Here is a 6,418-nt window from a genome sequence, read left to right as displayed (position 1 = left end):
TGAATAAATGTTTTATGGACCCATAATAGTGATTATTATTTAAGTTAAGTTTTGCCATAATCATTTATTTTTTCATAATCAGGCAGCTGAACAACATTGGTAAAAAATGTAAACATTATATATATATATATATTTCTATTAATCATTTTCGGCCTTTCGGCATTCGGTTTTCGGCCAACTGTTTCCTATTTTCGGTATCGGTTTCGGCCAAGAATTTCCCATTCGGTGCACCCCTACTAATTTAACATACTTACTGTTTATTTGAAACTCCATATGAACACCAACCAAAGTAGGCATGTCACAATGTAACCAACATACACAATAAAGCTTCAACATAGCTTCATTTCTATGTTTTTTAACTGCATGCATATATCACTTTTCAGGACCCTTAAATGCCCTAGTAGAGGCCAAAGGTGAACATAAAAAGGGAAGGTGAAACAGTCCGGGACATCTTCCAGAGTGTGAAACTCTTGGAAAGCAGAGCCACAGCAGTAAATATCAGCTAGTGGAAGGTCGTTACTCTGTATATCCACAGCTACAGGGTGACATATTAACTGGAATGGCACCGGAGGGGAGCCAGCATTGCTGCGTAGCTTTCCAGGAAATGCTCGTAAATGCAACTGTGCGCCATTTGGTGTGTGGTGTGGCGAGAGCGAGGGGAGGAAGTGAGGAGTGTTGCTCGGGAGCATTTTGATGATGTGGGCTGCATATTGAGCTGCGTCGTCAGGGTGTGCGTAAGCAAGGGCGCTTGACACTGATGTGGACCTGAATGCAGGACAGGCAAAGCTTCAGGAGGAATGCTTGTTCTGTCCCCCTGGGAAAAGTTTCCATCGATCTGTAGGTAGGCTGGGGGGAGGAGGAGGCATAGACAAGCATAATGGTAAAGCAAGCAAAGCAGTTGCTGTACCTGCTCATCTCCCATTCCTGCCTCTCTCTTTTTTTTGGGGTTGGGATGTGTCTTTGTTCTTGTGTTTGAAGGTGGGTGTATCAATTCAGCTCCCACCTCCCCCTTATCCCTCTGTCTCCCACTACACTGCGGTGTTCTCCTTCTGGGCTGTCTATCTACACACACACACATACACACAGACACACACACCCTCGTTCCGTCACATTCTCACCCCCCCCCGTTGGTTCCTCCGTCTGTGTCTGGCGCCATCAGACGCAGCAACTGATAATATCTGCTCCAGCCCCCCCCTCTCCTCCTATTTCATGCTGTACTCTGTACCCTCTCCTGCATATCTATTGTTTATTCACTTTGTGCATTAATGCAGGACTATGTTTCAGACAGGACAGTGGTACTTCCTCTTTAATTTTGACCAACTCCAGAATGCAGTTTGGACTTTGCCCTCTCTTGTGAAGCTAAATGGCAGTTTTGCATCTGAGGGGTATCTTTATTGAGCCACCTCACTGATTGTTATCTGTATTCAGTTAGTGTCTGGGCACGTCGCTCTGATCCCTGCATGCATCCTCCCTCCTTGCATCACACTGCAGCACAGTCCACTGTTTGAATAAGACATGACTTCCTGGTCCGCGTCCACGAGGAGCTGTGGGGAGTCAGAGTTGTTGTACAGTTTGAATATTAGCATGTGGCTCAGCCATGACTGTGAACAAATCCAGAAAGGAACAGGGACAGGCTCTGTGGAGGGAGGAGCTGCTGTGGAAACCGCCCTGTCATTGGTCATTTATTTGCTCTGCGTGCCTGCAAGACGCTGTCCGATTGGCTGCAGTCGCGCATTGGGCACAGCAGCTGCAGTTGTGAAGAGCCACCCCCCCCTCTCTCTTTCTTCCCTGTCTCTTCTTTCCTACTTCTTCCCTTCACATTAATAACTGTCTGGGAATCATCAGTGTCGACCACACACGTGCCAGCCGGTGCAACTTCAAGGACACAGCTTTTCACAGAATATTGCAGCATGATTCATGTCAAGTTAGTCAATTACTTTCTGCTCCGTGGAGCTCAGGGGAGGTTGAAGTGACGTCTCTGTCCTGCCTGCAATCTCCCTCCATCCTCCCTCTCTCCCTCTCTCTCTATCCCTCTCTTTTTCTCCCTCTCTTGTATCACTTAATCAAGACATAGCTTGCCCTTTCCTGTTCATTGCTGCCTCCCTCCCTCCCGTTTGCTCTGTTCCCCTATTTGTTTGTCCTCGCTTTATTCCCTTTGGCTCTTTCCCATCCACCCTCCTGCCTCGTGGTCCTCGTCACCCTCCGTTTAAACAAGCTCCACACGAGGTTGTAGCTTCACATTACAAGCATTTCCTTTTTTTTTGCCTACACTTTGATTTAATGTTCTCTTTCTTTTTACAGTCCACAGAGAGACAACAAGCAAGGACATGCAGCAGAGAGGTCAGTGAAGAGGATGACAACAGAAGAACAGACAACAGCGAAGGAGGGATGAGAAAGAGACTGAAATAAGAGGAGGAAGTGGAACTCCAAAGTGCCTACTGCGAGGGGTCGTGTGCTGCTGGATGAGCGCAGGACGGGGCTCAGTGTGTGCTTGGCCTTGAATGGAGGCTGTATTTTATCCTGACAGCCACAGAGTCATCCATCCCACGTTACTGAGCTGCAGTCCCCACATACCTTGAGCTGAAACGCCTCCTCGTCTCATCACTGCAAGGACACCATCCCCATAAGGTTCTGCTTTTGTTTCTGTCCCACAGAAATCTTCTTTCTCAGGCTTCTCTGACATAACCACAGTGACTGCCCCGACCCTGGCCATGTTAACGTGAATGTAACAACGACATACGGTGGGTGTCAGTCCATTCAGGTGAAGGCACAGATGCTCTGTGTGCAACAGTGATAGCTAGCGGTAGCTTCTGCTTTTCCTTTTTTTTGCTCTTTGAGACGGAGCTGGCCTCTGCTCACAGTTTGCCCCCTTTATCTTGAACTTCAGCTGCCACTTTTCCCAGGAAGAACTAATAAACATCCCCTAAAATTCTCCACCCGAGAGGACTTGCTGCCTGTTTAAGCTGAGGAAAGACAGAACATTCTTTTAGCTTCTGTTTCTGTGTTGCTGGGGATTTTTTTCTCTTGCATCAGTATTAGTCACCCCTGCTCTCGCCAGACAGTTGTGCCCTCGCCACTGTTTGTTTGTGAACAACTCCGATGGCTGTCAGCATGACTATGGGACGGGACACCAAATGGCTGACCCTGGAAGTGTGTCGTGAGTTTCAGAGAGGCACCTGCTCGCGATCTGATGCCGAGTGCAAGTTTGCTCACCCCGCCCGGAGCTGCCATGTGGAGAATGGCCGAGTCATCGCCTGCTTTGACTCGCTCAAGGTAACAATGCAACAGATATTACACACACTGTTTGCTCAGACACACACATTGTGATCGGTGTCAAGCTAGTTGATGACTTTTGGCACGCACAGATACACACAGGGTTTCCTGTTTGTGTTTTACAGCAGAAGTGGTCTTTGTTTCAGGTGATGAGGCCCACCTATAATTATATTTAACTTCACCAAGGAGGAAAACTACTGGCCCAATTGTTATGGAACTTGGTTAAAGGCTATAACAAACGCCAAGGTAGACTATTACATTTTTTATTAAATCTGAATTATTTCTCACTTTTGTTGACTTTGCGAGACGGCACGGCCTTGGCGGAGGTCATCATCTCTGAACGCCCTTCTGGTTAATGAAGCTATTGTTGAGGGTGTCATCTGCTGATTAAAGTGTTAGAGAGGAGATGCGACAGTATGCGGGGGACCTCAGCTATATGATGCAAAATGAACTCATAAGTAAATCCGGTACGAAGCATCTTTCCTCTCTTTTTAGATAAACATATTTTTGTAAATGTAACAAACCAAACCAATTCCTGGAAGCTTGCACACATGTTGTTTGTTCAGCTGAACCAATTACAGGTTTCTAATTTATTAATCATTTCTTTAATGTAATCATATCAAATATCTCCTTGTGATTCAGTGGTTATACAATCATGTTTATGGTAAAGCTTCTTGTCAACTATTGAAAAAGTCTCCCACAGAATGATCTCCTATAGATGATCAGCATACCAGCTGAAAATTACTTTTCTGGCCTGTCATCATGGAGTCTAAAGCGATGAAAACGGTGACATGAGGTGTAAAACATGGTGTGACTGGTTTAATTTGAGCACCTCTAAGATCAAGGTCATTTCTGCATCTATTAGAACGTATTGATGAGATGGTAAAAGAAAAGGTAAAGAGAGGTGGGGTGACTGTCGTTGTGACACACAGTGGTGTAATACAATAACATATATATTAGAGGGATAGTCACCATTATCGTTAGGTCTCTGGTGTTGGACACACTTCTGGTCATGATATGAAAGTTGTACAGGAGGGTGTCCTCGCTTTTCTCCTGAAATAGGATGTCCACACTCACTAATGTCTAACAGACTGAAACATATTTGATGTAGTTCTCACTAAAACCCTAGCTCCTATCTATAGAGCTGAGCCTGGTAGTTGCTATATTGACTTACAGTTTGATACTAATCATCACCTGCATTACAGATGTGCTATTATCATGTCTGACCACACTTTCCAGCCAATCAGAATTGAGGATGTATTTCAGGTGCTGTGTTACAAATTGTCACTGTGCGATAACACAGGCATATTACCACATGACTTTTGGACTTTGAGGTGTTCAAATATTGCAACTTTTTTGGCTTCTCCAATCACTCTGAAGAACTTCAATGACATTCTTCTTTGTGATGTTTGTGGCTGTACTTTCTGTTAATTTGACACGAGAAAAATAGGATATAGAAAACTAACCGGTGGTCATGTCTGATCAACAAACCATAGGCTTGTTTCAAACATTCAATCAATTAAGGTTTCTCTAATACACACTTGTAGATATGTATAACAACTTCAGAGTAATGATAAAGATATACATTGTGCATGTTGCAGTGCATGATTGACATTTCTCGTAAAGCCTTTTTCCCAACACTCTCTCCGTCCATCATCGAGCTGCTTCAACATCATTTCAGCTGATCCACCACAGAACCACACTAGCCCCACTCATACGCAGAGGAAAAACTAACAGCCTGGGAAGTGATCATGCTTTACTGTAGAAGAGCTCCGACTATCAATAGCCAATTTCTCTTGAATTGAGAAAACACTGCTGTTGTGTTTTTTGGTTCAAAATGCTTGCTTGCAGAGAAGAAGTGAGACCCAGACAAGGGGCTCTCTGTCTGAGTGCAGCTGCTGTCTCCACGTTTATTGAGTTAGAATTTATTATTCAGCCATTTTTCTGTGTTATGTCCTCCAGAGCAGGAGGGAGATGGAGAGGGAGAAACAGAGAGGGGGGCCTAGCAACAGCACAGGAGTGCGTACCCATTGGATAGTTTGATCTTCCTGAGTGGCACGGCTGTTTTTAGCACGGAGCAACAGTCTGGCTCTGTACTGGTTGCATTGATGGGAGAAAGAAGCTAGTTGTTTTGTATTACATGAAGCGAACAAGCATTAAAGGCTACTTTAGGTTGTTTAACACCCCCTGTGTTGTGTTGTTAATTAGATAAAGGACTGAAGTTGGTGACAGTTGAAGGTCAATGTGGCTTTCTTTATCAGGAGCTGCATAGGGTTTTAGTGCCTGCACACTGTGTCAACAGCAGCCACCTCCACAGCCCGTTTCTACCCTCTGTGTTGTTCAGGATTACTCTCAGCTGACAGCCGATGTTTTTGGTTGACTGGATGGAAAAAACAAAGAAGTGCCTCGTTCAACAGCATCACTCCTTCCTCCTGCTCCCCGCCCACCCCTCCCTTCTTTGTTAATTTTATGGATTTATCTGCTAATGGCCTCCCTCCTCATCATCCCTACCATATCTGGCATCTCCAGGCCGGTCGGAGCTAACCACCGTCGTTCTCTGCTGCTCCTCCATTATCTCTGTCTGGTCGTTCTGAACCTGCTGCAGANTAGCCTAGGCTAGAAATGTATTCCTATCAAATAGTTATGGACAGTGCAGTCGTCATTATCGTGGTCTGCACAAACTTGTCATCATGCGTGTATTCTGCTAACTGCACTGTCCATAACTATTTGATAGGAATACATTTCTAGCCTAGGCTATTTCCTTGTTTTTCGGTGATTTAGTGGGCTCGTTTGTGGGATGTTGCGGATGAGTTTCACCGAGACCGCCTACTCTGAACAACCAATCACCGTACTGACCGCTTCTAAACTCATGCACGAGAATCGACGTCATCCATAGCAACGGCACGTCACTCTTAGTTCACTCTTATCCTTAGTATGAGTAGGTCTCAGCGGCTTTGTGAATAACTTTTAAGAAAAAACTCCTACGTAAAATGTTTTAGCGCGAGTTAGGAGCACTCCTAGCGGTAAGATAAAATGCTTTGTGAATACGGCCCCAGGTCTCTAGTAACTGTGAGCTCAAAGTGCACCAGATTGAAGCATTTTACTTTAAAATGTTCAAAACAAATCTTCCCGGGGGGGCATACCC

This window comes from Notothenia coriiceps, unplaced genomic scaffold (assembly GCF_000735185.1).
Source record: "Notothenia coriiceps isolate Sejong01 unplaced genomic scaffold, NC01 NC01_scaffold00032154, whole genome shotgun sequence".
Classification (NCBI taxonomy): Eukaryota; Metazoa; Chordata; class Actinopteri; order Perciformes; family Nototheniidae; genus Notothenia; species Notothenia coriiceps.
The sequence above is the reverse complement of the archived record's forward strand: the minus strand, read 5'-3'. Positions refer to the sequence as shown.